The sequence below is a fragment of the Emydura macquarii genome, unplaced genomic scaffold, assembly GCF_026122565.2.
Source record: "Emydura macquarii macquarii isolate MOO-44397 ecotype Brisbane River unplaced genomic scaffold, CSIRO-AGI_Emac_v2 contig_554, whole genome shotgun sequence".
NCBI classification, from domain to species: Eukaryota; Metazoa; Chordata; order Testudines; family Chelidae; genus Emydura; species Emydura macquarii.
Genome location: NW_027130691.1, coordinates 12,698,578 through 12,712,968, shown reverse-complemented (window position 1 = coordinate 12,712,968; position 14,391 = coordinate 12,698,578). Strand labels below are relative to the sequence as shown.

At 42.2% G+C, this 14,391-nt stretch overlaps 1 protein-coding gene across 1 annotated transcript in view; it reads left to right on the top strand.

The window, feature by feature from the left end:
• Positions 1 to 776: 776 nt before the first annotated feature.
• Positions 777 to 14,391, top strand: part of GALNT9 (polypeptide N-acetylgalactosaminyltransferase 9) — a 283,879-nt gene continuing 270,264 nt past the window's right edge. Inside the window, exon 1 of the mRNA XM_067539375.1 lies at positions 777 to 839. The gene's annotated coding sequence lies outside the window, so the exon portion shown is untranslated. The remainder of the gene's footprint in view (positions 840 to 14,391) is intronic.

Genomic DNA, 14,391 nt, shown 5'->3' with positions numbered 1-14,391 from the left:
AGGAACGGGAGGGATTTCCATTCTATGAACCAATGCAAAAGTTGTTAGAAGCCCTGGCTAGTAGCATGTATCCACTAATGGTGGATAGTGAGAAGAGAAGTAAGTTTCATTATTATAGTAAAATTGCAGTATGAGAGTGACGGGTCACAGGCTTAGTGGAAAGAGAGAGGGCAGAAAAAAAATTGAGTCTATTGTAAATATATTTTTTTAAAAGCACTATAATATAAGAGCCCACAAGAAATCCATGAATTTGACTCACAAAATTCCACTAACAATAATCATGCAACATAGTCACTACCACATAAAACCCACTTGTAAAGGCCAGAGAGTATCCTGCAAAAATTCTTGCAGTGGGATAGAAGCACTATGAAGTACTGAGTTGCTATGAGCTGGAGAACAGCTTTATAGTTCTTTGGCTCCACCACCTCTTGGTTCCATCCAATCATTTCCCTTCACCTCAATGTTATCCCCCCTCCCCCCCATGTATGTGTGTGTGTGTGGGGTAAGTAAGTAAGTGGGGGGAAAAAAACCCAAAACATTCCACCTTACTTGCTTTGGACAGGAAGAAGAGGTCACCAATAACAAACCATCCAAGAACAAACAAATAAAATCAGAACAAACGAAACTAATATTTGACAGTTTTCCATTCTTCAATGGGACGTGTAGGGCTGTTTTCTTGCAGCACTGCATTCCTGTCACCAGATGGTGCTGTAGAAAGGTATAAATAGCACCACTCACCGCACCCCTTCCTTTTAGGGATCTAACATGGAGTCAAGCAGATGCTGTGGCTTCTCCTGCTTCCAGAGAAAACTCCTCTTAAAAAAAAGTACTGCTCAAAGGTAAGAATGCCTTAGCCTCTGTTCTTAGCCCCTCTGCTCCTTGCAGTTGGGTTTCCCTTCCCCTTTGAGACTTTGTGTATATCTCAGTAAGGCGGTTTCATTTCTTGACTTTCCCCATTTCCTGTGGTGATTTGTGCGGTCATCCTTACAGTATCTAGAAGGGCCTGCTGGTTGTGGGCCCGAGTGTACCATCCTTAGAGGCTGGCCAGCGTGTCGTTCCATGAATAGTTCCACTGAGGAGGAGTCTGAGTAAGGGCAGCAGAATCTGGCCCTGAAAGAAGTTTGTTTGAGTGCAAATGATTCTTTGTGCAACCCGTGTATTTACTCCTAGCACGCTGACCACAAGAGGTTGGGGGTACGCTATTGCCACATTTGGCGATGTTTCTGAGCTGGTGCAAAATTGAACATTCAGGTCGTGTGGTTTAGGTTCTGGGCTGAGATTCAGGAGAAAAGGCTTCGGTAATGCCTGACTCCTTCACAGACCTCCGGCTCCTGGGTCATCCCTGGTGACTTGGTTGGTTTTTCTGTGCCTGTCTTCCTGCCCATAAATAGGGATAATTGTCTCCAATCCTTTTTCTATTTAAATTGTAAACTCCTCAGGTGGGGAGTGTGTTTTACTGTGTTCCTGTATAGTGTACAATAGGGCTGATTTTTGAGGTTTTTAGGCATTACTAGTACTACTACTACTAATTAATAACCACCCTTGCCAAGACATTCAGCTATCTGAGCATTCAAGCCTCAGGACAAACCAAGAAGTCCACATGACAAAATTGTGGTCACAAGGTCAAGAGGCTCTTTAGAATTTATCTGGTGACCTTTTTTCCCCTTCTATCAATCAGCTTTATTCCTCCTTCACTTGCGTCATACAGCTATTTTGCTACATGTAGAGTTAGCTGTTTGGCATCTATAGTTCCTTCAAACATTTCAACATCCTACCAAGACATTAGGAACAGGAATAAATTATGCCTTTACCTGGCACCGAAACCTGCAGCTCAGATAAATTATGAGTGGGTTTTTTTTATGAGACAAACCTTCTCTCAGAAATCATTGTCTTTACTGTAGTGATGGGCTCTGATTTAGCTTTTCTATTCTGTCACCTTTCCTCTTGCACATTCTGCTCATGCCCCGTACAAGATGGGTGAACGTGAGTGCATATTTAAATGCTTCACAATACATTAGTATTAAAAATGTATCGGTTATTTTCCTTTCCGAAGTGACTAGTGCACTTTAAACGCATCTTGAACTAGATGCATTATCCAATCAGTAACTAGTATGGCAGGCTTCTTACAAAAGATAAAAAATGAAGCCATTTTGAGAATCAAAACAAAACCTTTTCATTGTACTCAGAGTACATGAATCAGCATTAAATCCAAACTAGGACTCTTTTAATGTTCATTTAAGGATTCCAGCAAAATGCTCAGACATGGTTGGTTGTTAGCATGGGTATCAATAATATATCCACAATAAAACTAAATTGGCCACAACAGCAGGAACAATTTTTTTAAGTGGACAAGTACTAAGAAGGATTTGAAACAACGTAAGATTAAACTAAATCGCTATGCCCTACATAGCTTTCAAACTGTAGTCTCCTTTCATAAACTAGTAATAGTTCCCAAAGGGGTGCACATAACACAACCTGTAATTTCTTTCCCCACCCTAAAATTACTTTTTAACTTGAATCTAGGAAATAGTTTTTCTTTACTTGATGAAGTAAAAATATCGGCTAAAAAGGAGGATTGAGGATCATTCTAATAGCTTGGAGACCCCTTATTTTAAAACTCACCAGGCTACATTGTGCCGTTTACACATGGACCTGCGTCGGGACCATTGCGTGAACTGCAGCAGCCCAAGGAGTGATTGGGGAGAGCTAGGATACCTCCCTGAGCAGTCTGGTGCCCAGGGGATGTGCTGGCTGCAACACTGTAGCCCTGCTTCCAGGGAGGCGATGTGAGCCCCTGTGCAAACCTCACCCTCTCTCTCGCAAATGCCTCCCATTTCAAGGACTATCATTCATTTTAATCCCAGCATTACCTACATGCAAATATGCCCCCCTTGCTTTTGCTGCTGGAATGTATTTATGCTGCATATAAAGAATTGTGAAGCTGACGCCGCCACGTTAGGACCAGCTCCGTTTTCCTAGGAGTCAAGAGTATCTAAGCTGCGTGAACCAAATGAGACACCAACAGCACTGAGAACATTAAAAGCCATTTAAAGCTATTCTGCTTACATCTTGTACTGTGGGACTTGCTGCTGGTGAGAGTGAAGGCTGCAGGGGACAATGTTAATGTAGTGAATATTCATTAAATGATGTTACTCTTGCTCACAATGGGTCCCATCATGTTCCTTCAACAACGGAGGATGCTTTTTGGAAATTTGTTGCTTGTTTGTGTTTAATGACTGTATGTAGCTCAGAAGGTGCTTAAGGGGTAGGTATGTAGCTTGCGTAACTCCCGTCACCTGCCGTCGAATTTCCAGGTAAGTGTAGACAAGGGCTAAAAAATATAGGAGGTATGCCACGGACGATGCTTCTCAGGATTGTCCCTAAGCACAAGTAAGTGGACTGGTTGAGTATCCACATTGTGTCAACAACAAATCTGAGAACTGGTTAGGGGCAAGAGTCGATGGTGGTCCTCAATCTCTTTAACAATCCCCAAATTGGTAGATGTGTGTGCTGAAAACGGTAAGTAGTGAAATATTTACCAATGATGACATTTAAAGAGGCATCATTAGGTTTCAGGGACAGCATTCTTCTGAAATGATTTGGTCAATCCACAACCCTTCCTGAGCTGTGGCTTAAGACAGACACTGGGAGACAATACTACTGCATCCCATTCATTCAGAAGCTTTTTTTTTTGGCAACCATATTTTTTTAATGCAAGCTTAAACTCTGCAGAAACTGATGGGCTCATTAGACAAGCTCTGATACAGTGTACCAGCTTAACCAATGCAGCTGATTTCCCCAGTCCAACCGTGGGACTTATAAATGCTGGACCCGGGGCTCCAATCCTTTGGAAGTCAGTAAGATTAGAGTAAGAGGCCCCTTAGGCCTTGACAGCTAACTTTTGACTTGAGGTTCCTCATATCTGAAGTCTGGTACAGGCTCTTTGATCCTGCTGCTTTCCATGCTGCCTCGTGAAAGGGTGCATATGAGACGTGCAGTTAGCAAGGTGATAAGCCTACTATCCAGCTGATTTAACGTCAAAAGTTAGACTCTCCTAACAGCTTATCAATGCAAGTCAGGGCTGAAGAAATGGAACATTGTGTTACATAGGGTTTACACATAGAGTGGCTCACATTTTTCAGAGAGGCAGGCCAGTCATTTTCCATTAGTTTAGGTGAATTTTTCAGTGATTGGGGTCTCTAAGGCCAATGCCAGCTCTACAACGAGTTTACACATTGCTGTTCGGATCTACCTATTATTGATGAGAATGTGGCAGTCTTGAAACATTATTAACGGTTGCGTTGCTGTGTAGCACCCAGCCCTTCCCTGACCACAGCAGGCAGCTGTAGGTCAAATTGAAGGCAGGCAATATTTAAACCAACTCTCCAATCCAAAGTACGTTTATTTTAGGAAAATATGAGAAAACATACAATAAGCTCCGGTGAATAAATAAAGTGGCTGGGGTTGCAAATAAGATCGTTAGATAAACTTTAGGTTAGTATTTCAGTGCCCATGGAATGATTAAGCTGAATCAACACAAGGTGACATTATGCGAAGAGCTTCAGGACCTAATAAAACTCAGGAATGTGCAACCTGATGACAGATGAAAATATATTGAGAAGGACAAGGCATGGCACATCGTTTAAGCTACTTTCGTGTGGTGATGAGTTCCAAGTTAGTTGTGATTTCCAGGGGGTCAACTCAGCAAGGACATCTCTGAGCACAGCAGTGGTTCAATGAGTGAGTAGGTTGGTAAACGGTATTAAGAAAGGCTTAGAGTATTTTGAGAGAGAGACAAAGTGAGAGAAGTAATATCTTTTACTGGACAAACTTCTGTTAGTGAAAGAGAAAAGCTTTCAACCTCCACAGAGCTGCTCTTCAGAATATTCTACATCGAATGTTTTATTATATTTATTTGTGCAATGTATCTAAGGGATCATTTCTAAAGGACCTAGGACCGTAATAGCAAAGGTTATAAAAACACAACATGAATTGCCCAGCAGGGCTGTTGATCAGTTCTCCATCCTATTTTAGATGTGATCATATTATCTGAGTCTGACTGATTGTGATGGTGCTCAAGACATACATTACAAATGGAACTATGCAGACAGGTAGCTGTTGGGAATAGGAGCAGCCAGCAGCTTCTGCATAGATCCTTGGAGGTTCAGTAGGTTTAAAGATAATCCCATGGTCTATTCCATAAGGTTGAACAAACTCTGCCTTTCTGATTGGGGGAACACACAAGGGGATCCTCACAGAGATTTCCCCCTGAGCTCCCTTGCATGGTTTTTATTGCAGGAGACAATGATCTTATCCCCACAATAATTATTAGCAGTGTTGGGCTGGACCATGTAAAGTGCTGAGTACTCTGTCCCCAATTCAACCAGGTACCTAAACGTAATGTGCTTAGTCCCACTCCTATGCTTAAAGTTAGGCACTAGAAATGATGAAATTTTTTCAAAAGACATGTAAAATAAAATAACAGCCTTTTTCAAAACTGGACATTTTAGTGAATATTTTTCATTTTGTAGAAATTTGGGTTTTAAGGGGGATTTCTCTTTGTTTTTTATAAAATCCCAAACTGATTTGTTTTTGTATTTTGCCTTTTTCCTCCTCTATTTAGTGGCAAAAGGGAGGAAGAAGGTGGGAAAGGGGAGAAAAAAACTGAAGCCAAAAATTTGATTTTAAAAAAATTGTGATGGAAAATTTTGGTTAAATGAAAAAGTTCCATTTCTAAACAGAAAATTATTTTGAGATTTTCAAAATTTGTCACAAAAAAAATTAAACTCTGGGCCAGGGGGCTCAGCATCTGACAGGACTGAGCCCTAAAATGCTACCACTTGATAACAATTTTCACTTGTTTCAGATGTTAGCTATGTCCTTTTCTTTTTCTAAACCGGGAACAAGGGATCTGGCTAATATATTTCCCTGCAAAGCTAAAAGTGTTCATATTACTGACATTGTTTAAAAGATGCTGTTTTATGCCTGATTAAGTCAATATCATTATTTCATATCAAAAAGAAATTTGGCTGGGGATGAGTCTATAATATCCCACACAGGAAAACTCACAAGTGGAATTTATTTGTAATGTATCAGATGATGCTTCCTGCATACATTTAACATGTATACTAGAACAGATAACAATAGAGAATTCCAAAATTGTGTCACAATCAGCTCACTGGGCTAGCAGAACGTGTACTCCTAAAGTTCTTCCTACAGGGACCAAAGCCCCTTGACATCAATGTGTGTCTTTCCATTGACTTCGAAGGGCTTGAGTCAGACCCGTAGAATGTTCTCTGTGCTTTGGAAATAACCCATGCTAAAGTTCCCCCTGGTGCTCCATTTTAAGTTTACACTGCTGGACAGAAGACAGGGCTGACCTTGTATAGTATGTGAATAGGTCACATCCCACATACCGTCTATTCTATGATATTTCCAACCCAACTTTGCAAAATCAAGCACTTCGGATAATTCAGACCTACATCATCTTACCTTTGCCATGCTGGGCTTACCTGAACCCAGATTCTGAACCTCAAGGTTGTTAATTTTAAATGTAGCTCATCTGGTATCTGTTGCAAGCCTTTCAGTGGAGTGCTGTCTTTTTTGGTTGAATGATGAAGGCTCCCTGTCCTGTTCCTCTGGGTATACTTGTGGCTAGGGCCCTCAGCTAGGACTGCAGAGAGCTGGGTTCAATCCCGAACCTTATTACAGGCTCCCTGTGTAATCTTGGTCTCAGTGTAAAATGGGGATAAAAATGTTTCTTTCGTCAGTCTTGCCTAAGATCTTTGGGGCATGCATTGTCTCTCACAGTGGCTAGGACATTGGGGCCCCGGTTGCAGTATAATTCAATAATAGTCCACCGAGTGTTTGATCACTGATTTTATTAATTGCCATGACTGCTCATGATATTTATTTGCGAGATGCTTCCCAATCTAAAACTAAGCTCCTTTTCATCTTGCTTTTTTTGTAACTGAAAGATTGTTCTCTGTACCCTGTATTCCAGCCCAGTCCTCTTTTCTCATACTCTCAAGCTTTTTCTTGTACTCCGATCCAGCCCTCCCCCCATTTTGAGTTATCTCCTTCCAACACTTCCAGAATGGAGCTGGAGTCTATTAAGATTTAAAGAGATCTAATGCAAGCAGACAGGCAATAGTGGGAATTTAATTTAGTGATAAAAAGAATGTAATCAAATCTCATCATGTGGACATAGAGCCATTATCAGAATTGCAGATTGTTTTCATACTTCAATACTCTCTCCATTATGAAGCAATTAACTCTCTCCCATAATTTTTTTAAAGAACAATAGCATTTGTTTCACATGAGGCATCTGCTGCTGTATTGAAATATGCTCTATATGTTGTTGCTTTATATTTTGTATGATTCTTTACTGTTTCTTTGTAAGTGAGTTCGTATGCTTCACGTTGTCTCCACTCCACAAACTATTGTTAATTCTGATATATAAAATAGCTTAGATCAGAACGTATGTATTAGAATCGCTTGTTTTAATGTACATTTTTTTCGGTGGAATGATCCTTCTTCAAGAAGGATCGGTCTGTTAAAACTCTTCTAAGTGGTTCCCCCCTCTTTAGATGGTATGGATTTAGCAAATGATTTATTTCTTTGCCTTCATTTGCAATTGCCTCTGATAATCATGCTAAATCTAGATTACTGGCGTGATTTGCATTAGAGGGTTTATGCCACCATTCTTTGAACATCTGGTGTATTTCACAACTGAAAATGCCTAACTTGGCCTTCCATTCTTTCCTTTAGCTCCTTTTTCTATTCTACTCCCTGCTCTTTGTACTAATCAGCAACAATCAGTGGAGAGAGCTGGTGTGCTGAGGAAGCACAATCTATGAACTTCAAGGGAGCGTGGTGGTATAATTCCATCCGTGCTTTGAGAAATAAAATGACTGAAATTTACATTGTAAGTTTCATTCACTTTGAGTCATTTTTCTTAATACCAAAAAAAAAAAAAAAAAAAAAAAGCCAAACACACTAGGATTACTACATTTTTAAAGTGCAGAAAAATTAACCTAGAATTTCTGTGGCTCAACCAATGTCTGGTATTAGCTTGAATTTTTTTTAACAGAAAGTAGAATTAAAAAAAAATACTGCCTTTGTTTGAAGCCTTTCCTTGGATTAGGGTTTCAAAGGGCTTTATAAACAGTGATGAATGCGCTAAACTTGTGTTTACTTGAAATTCTCTGGTTTGTGTTATGCATGAGGTCAGACTAGATTATCATAATGGTCTTAAAAATCTACAGGTGAGATCCTGACCCTGTTAATGTCCATGTGAGTTTTGCTGTTGACTTGCTGGTGCTCCCTCAGCAGCTTAATATCATGTATCCATTGAAGGGGGAGTCTACAGCCACCCTTGACCACCACAGACACCCTGAACTCAGAGAGAGAGAGAAGTGTATGTTTGCCTGCTTTTGCACTCTGGGTTTCATGGTGTCTGTGGGTGCAGCTGAACGCATGAATCCACATTAAGGCTGCCCCTGTCTGTGTGTCTCAACTTGCCCTGCAACAGAGGAGGAGATGTGCCTTCAAGAATCCCCCTGTGCTTTATTTGTTGATCTCCAAATGCAAGAAGCACTTTTCCCTTTGCTGCTCAGACTGGAGCTCACACCACCCTATGTTGGTTTGATTATTCTTCACCCCTTCTCTGATTTCCTGAGCGTCTAGAGCACTGACTGAGGCTGCTGGGAATTTTAGCCACTCTCTTAATTATCCTGCCTTTGGTCTGATCCCCTTCCCTATCTTTCCCAACAAGCCCATAGCTCCAGTTTTCTGGTCTACAACTTTGTCCAGAAGGATGAAACCACTTGCTCGTAGTTAGTGCAGTCTGGGCTCTGAGTTGGTCTCGTAGCATATACATTCCTCCCCTCTATGACCATGATCCAGCAAAGTACTTAAGCACATAACTTGAAATCAACTTAAGCACATGCTTTACTGTTTCGCTGTATCAGAGCCCAAGAGGAAGCCCTGGGTCTATTTTTAGATTCCTTCAACTTGAATCTTAAGCATGTAAAATGTTGCCTTTTGTCTGATCTCTACACAAACAAGGAAACCCAATTAATATTGCTCAGGCCCTTGGATCCCTGATCAATAATATACCCTTAGCTTTGAGAATAGGTAAAATATTCCAGGGCAGAATTTATTGGCTACATAATAAACATACCTCCAGGTGAGCTAGTTCATGCAAAACCCAACTTCCGCTGCTTACTGGCACTCCAAGAAGGTCTCTGCATTTGAGGTGCTAGATGTGTTAATGGAAATAACCCGATCAGAAATCTTATCTTTTATTCTTTTTGATGTTTCTGATCAAATTGCCAATATAAATGCTGATACAAAGATGAACAGATGCAAAGTCATGCTATAAGTTCAGCTTTTTTGGCACTGCTTGTTAATACCAAAAAGTCTCAAAAGAGCAGTTGGACTCCACAGGGGAGAGAGAAATTAGACCCCAGATGACATGACTGAATTTTATACTACTACTGGGATCTCTTTTAAATTAGATTAGATAATGTTAAGACCCACCAGACATAGCATAATCCTTTTTTTCAGGAGTTTGCTTTTAGATTGGATTTGAAAATTAAATCCAATTGTGACAGAGTGCAGGGAGTTAACAGGTGAGCCTGCATTCAGATCACTCTGACACCCATTAGTTCCCCAGAGAAGTCTGATTGGGGTAACTGAGGTTAATTATCTAAAGAGCCAATTAGCCGGACAGCTGAGGACCGATAAAAAGGCATAGGAAGGAAGTACAAGAGGGAGGAGTTGAGCCCAGATTTAGATAGTGATTTCCTGAAAGGGAGATCTTTTCTCCTCTTGGGCTCTTGGAAAAGGGATATTGTACATTGTGTTATTGCACAAAACTGTAAATGTGTTGGTGAAGGGATCTGAAATAACCGTCTCACTGTGGATATCCAACCAGTGCAGTCCGAGCAGGTTTTTGTGGTACAAGATGGCAGGAGCAGACTGTGATTTGCTACACCAATGGATGAAACTAACAAATGTTGAATGCCACTTGTGGTATATCAGCCCTTCCAGAACTCCTGTGTCTATGTCTTCACTGATAGTGGCAAATTCGCCACCGTCAGATCGACTTATCTGGATCAACTGAGCAGTCAGTGAAGACCCGCTCAGTCGATCCAGAAATTGACGTATTAAGACCACCTTTTCAAGTGGTGTAGCGCTGCGTCCCTGTTGGCGCAGTGCAGTGAAGACAGCGCGCAGAACAGAAGCACAGAAGTCGATGGAAGTTGTGCAAGTTTTTTGCATAGTTTGCATAACTCCGGTCGACTGCCGCTGAATCTCTGAGGTAAGTGTAGATGAGCCCTTAGAGATTTGCCTGGGTTGGTAAGTTTAGATAAACTTGTCCTTTCCCAGCATGCCTTATGAGTGATCTCAATTTCATGCCTCTTTGCTTAAGATTCAATTTATTCTCCAGCAGGAATGGGAAAAAAAACCCAACAGAGAGCTTCCCTAGAATGACTGGCTTTCTGGATCATGGCAGGGAGGCTGAGGAGTACAGGTTCAGTGCTGGGGCCATCTCAGCTCCTCCTGAAAGCTGTCAAAAACCATAAATCCTTCAAATGATGTAGAAATACAAAATAATAATTCCTCCTCTCACCCCAGCACTTAGTCTCAGACTTGGAACTCAGCTGCTTTAATAAAATAACCAGCATCAAAGTAAAACCCAGTGCTATCTTGTACAATTGGATGTTCCATGGGAATTACTGCATTTTGGATGCTACCAAGTAAAACGAACACAATAGAGAAATCAAGGATAATTCGTCACAAAATGTGCACCCTTCATTTATTTTGACAGTTTAAATTTAGTTGTAACTATTTATAATGCTTCATAATATATCAGTAAATGCAAAGCTGTGTGTTTTGGAATCAAACAACCAAGCGTTAGCAACATGAGACACATGACGGCATCCTGCTATTAATCTTGCTGAACAGGAGTGGGGCAAAAGAGAGCCAGCCGTTCGTTTGTCTTGATCTGCAGACTGGAGATAATTTTATTCGATTTGTTCATTCTTTTAGTTTAAAATGTAAAAATAAAAGCCTGTGCTTGAGATCTAAGCATCCTGACAGTGATTAAATGTACAGGCTGGGGAGCTTAAGGATATGCCTATGCTGCAGTCAGGCGTATGACTGAATGGGTAAACATACGTGTGCTAACTTTGGTCTAGCTAGCTTGAATAACAATAGAGTGAAGTGGCAGCACTATGAGCTGTATAAGCCTGCCAGCGAGCCTGGGTATGTGCTCTAGTGCAGTGTTTCTCAAGCTGGGGGTTGCAGGATAGGTTTAGGGGAGGTCGCACGCAGGGCAGGCGTTCGGGGCTAGGAAGCAGAGCGATTGTCTCTGGAGCCCCATGCCCAGAGGCAGGGGGTCCAATTATTTCTAGTAGGGAGGTCACGATTTTGTTTTAATTCCAAAGGGGGTTGCTAGCACAAAAAGGCTGAGAAATACTGGTCTAGGGGTTAGCTCACGCTGCTGTCACATCACTGCTATTGTTGGAGCTGGCCAGATCAAAGCTAGCTCAGGTATGTCTACATGTGCTGCAGTCACACTGCTGATTACAGCGCTGCAACTAGAGGCCCTTATCTTAATAAAATTCATTAGGGTTTTGAGCACCTTATGCCTCGTTTAAAAATCCCAGCCTCAATCCCTTAAGGAATATCACTCAGCAGCATAGTACAATAAGAACCGTGACCCTACCAGTCAGCAAATACTTCAGCAGAATATACCCTGGTCCACACCTCTCCGACTCAGCCCTCCCCAGAAGCCTGATCAGCTGGTCTGAATTTGTTGACCTACCAAAACTATTTCAGCCCAAGAGTAGGGCTCAATGCAACGCCCGTTACCATCAATGAAAAGACTCTCATTGACGTCAGTGGGCACTGGCTCAGGTCCATAGTCAGGTTCCATCGTAGAACTATCATCGCATTGGTTTTGCCAACGTAATGGGGCGCGTATAAGTGTCCACTTCCCTACAAACAATGGGTGACTTCAGTTCTCTAGACCTGGATATTCTTTTTCTTTTTTGGGTGTATTTTTTTTCAATCTCATGACTGTGTAAGTGTGGGCAGAGGCTTCTGCTAGGATGTTGGTCAACTTCCCCCTCCCCCCCCTTTTGAAAAGAAAACGTGAAATCAACATTAACAATCTTTTATATCAAACTACCTCAAGGTCCATGTGCCTTTAATACCCTTGCAACACGTGACTCTGAAGCCATTGTTCTGTTACAGGAGCACAAAAAATATCTGGCGTGGATTTGTGTCACGCATGCACTGACTTAAGAGTGTATTTGCCTGGAAGTGTGTAAAAATATATTTGCTGCTTGATTGCACTTTTATATCCCAAATACGTTTGTATTTTAATGACTGCTATAAACCCCTTAGTTGGTTATTTATCAGAGGCTGAATTATCCCCACTTTGGGCAGAGATCCCAGGAGTTGCACCGTAGGGCATTTTCAGACAATCCTCCCCTCAGGTGAGAGAGCATTTGGGGGATGGTGAAGAGGCAGAGTGCAGGACGCCCAACCTTATAGGGCTCTGGAGGGAATGTGGAAGCAGGTTTCTGTGGAAGACTCCTAACAATTACTTCAAGGCAAGTAAGGTATGGCAAGGGTGTCGATGATGAAAGCTAATGGCAATGAAACGCTGCTTCACTGGTTCACGTCATGGCTGATTTCAGGCCTTCCTTTATGGACATGGTCCTGCTACGCGTAAGGCCTGATTCTGGTAGAGATCAGGAGAAACATCAGGGACAGTTGATCGTTACGCTGGGGAAAAGCTGGTGTGAGAGGGAAATCAGCCCTCTAGTCTCTACCCATTGCTTTGCACAAGGGACAGAGAAGTTTGTACGGGAAGGTGTTTTCTGCTGGCCACAGAGTAGTCCTTTGTTTTCTCCTCTCTCTCCCAACGCTATGGTGGGGGCAGGAGGGTGGGAGGGAGAGCTCTGTATATCATCGGAGGACTTGGTGTATTGTGAGAGAGTCTCTCTGCTTTCCCTGGCGCTTCTTAAACAAAAGTGATGTCAATATCAGGCTTCTTTGTTATGCAGCTGAGTTCCCTGGCCTTCCCGTCTGACACGCCTAGGTGTGAGATCAGCAGTCACTCCACATGAATTATTGCACTGCCTGGCTTATCTTTCTGCCTTTTCGGCTTTAATTTTCTTCCAAGCAGCTTGCATGCACAATAATCCCTTGGTTGGGCTTCATTTTTTTTTTTTTTTTACAAGAGCCATAAAATCTTTCATGTCGTACTTAGATGAATACGTGGGTGGGTGTTTGCATGTACATCAAGCATTAGAACTAGCTCTGAGAGGCTTACAAAAAACTCTGCTTCTTGGACAAGCCCTTTTTGTTTCCTGACCTGACAATCTTCCTGGGTCCTCCCCTCCCTGCCTGTTACAATAAGGTCACCTTCCATTTTATCTTGCATGGCGAAGTGCCTGTTTCTCCACACCACTGGCAGTAGATCTCCAGAGCAACCCCTATGCCTCTAAGGGCCAGTGTGTGACCCCATGTCTGCACCTGGACGGGATCAGAGGAATAAGGCCCTCTCTTTATGTGGGGCACCCATATTGTGGGGCACTGACTGACACAGAGTAACCTCCATAGGGCCTCTGCAACTCTTTCCTTCCCCCAGGTGTTGGCCAGTGCAGCTGAACTGGCAAAGAGGAAGAAATAATTTGTACCGAGTATAGGGCTGATGCACGTTCTGCAGCTGGACTAAGGTGGGAACCGAGGACTGGACTGATTGTTGTGTCACGGTCTGGTTCCTGGTCTGTTCCTGGAGCAGCACTGCTACACACTGCCCCTGAATGCGGACTTAGGGCGAAGCCGCAGTTAGCCCATGATCTCTAGGTCTTCCTGAATGTACTGTTGCCATCAGACACCCTATATTTGTTGTCCCTTTCAGAGGCAGCTCCCTTGCTCCTATGTCAACCCCCAGCCCATCACTAACTATCTGTGGCCAACACAATGTCCATTTCTCCATCGGTTCACTGACACCATGACAACCAGGACTGGGTGAAATATTCACAGTGGAGGCTGTAAAGCTCGTGTTTCATTGTCATTCTGTTTCAGTCGGTCCAATTGTATGAAGTGTATGAACGTGTGAAATTCTGTAGGGCCATTTATGAATGCAAACATCATAACAGGCATTTTGAATTTTAAAAATCTCGACACTTTGTTTCAGCAAAAATGAATCTTTCTCACTGGGGCAGGGCAGAAGAGGAAGCAGCAAAACTGTTGACATTTTACCTGTTTGTTTTCCCCTGGTGCCTCATTCACACCATGCACAAATTTTAATGCTTTTTTCATTTAGGTGAAATTGCACCCCCCAAAAATGTGTATTTCCACACA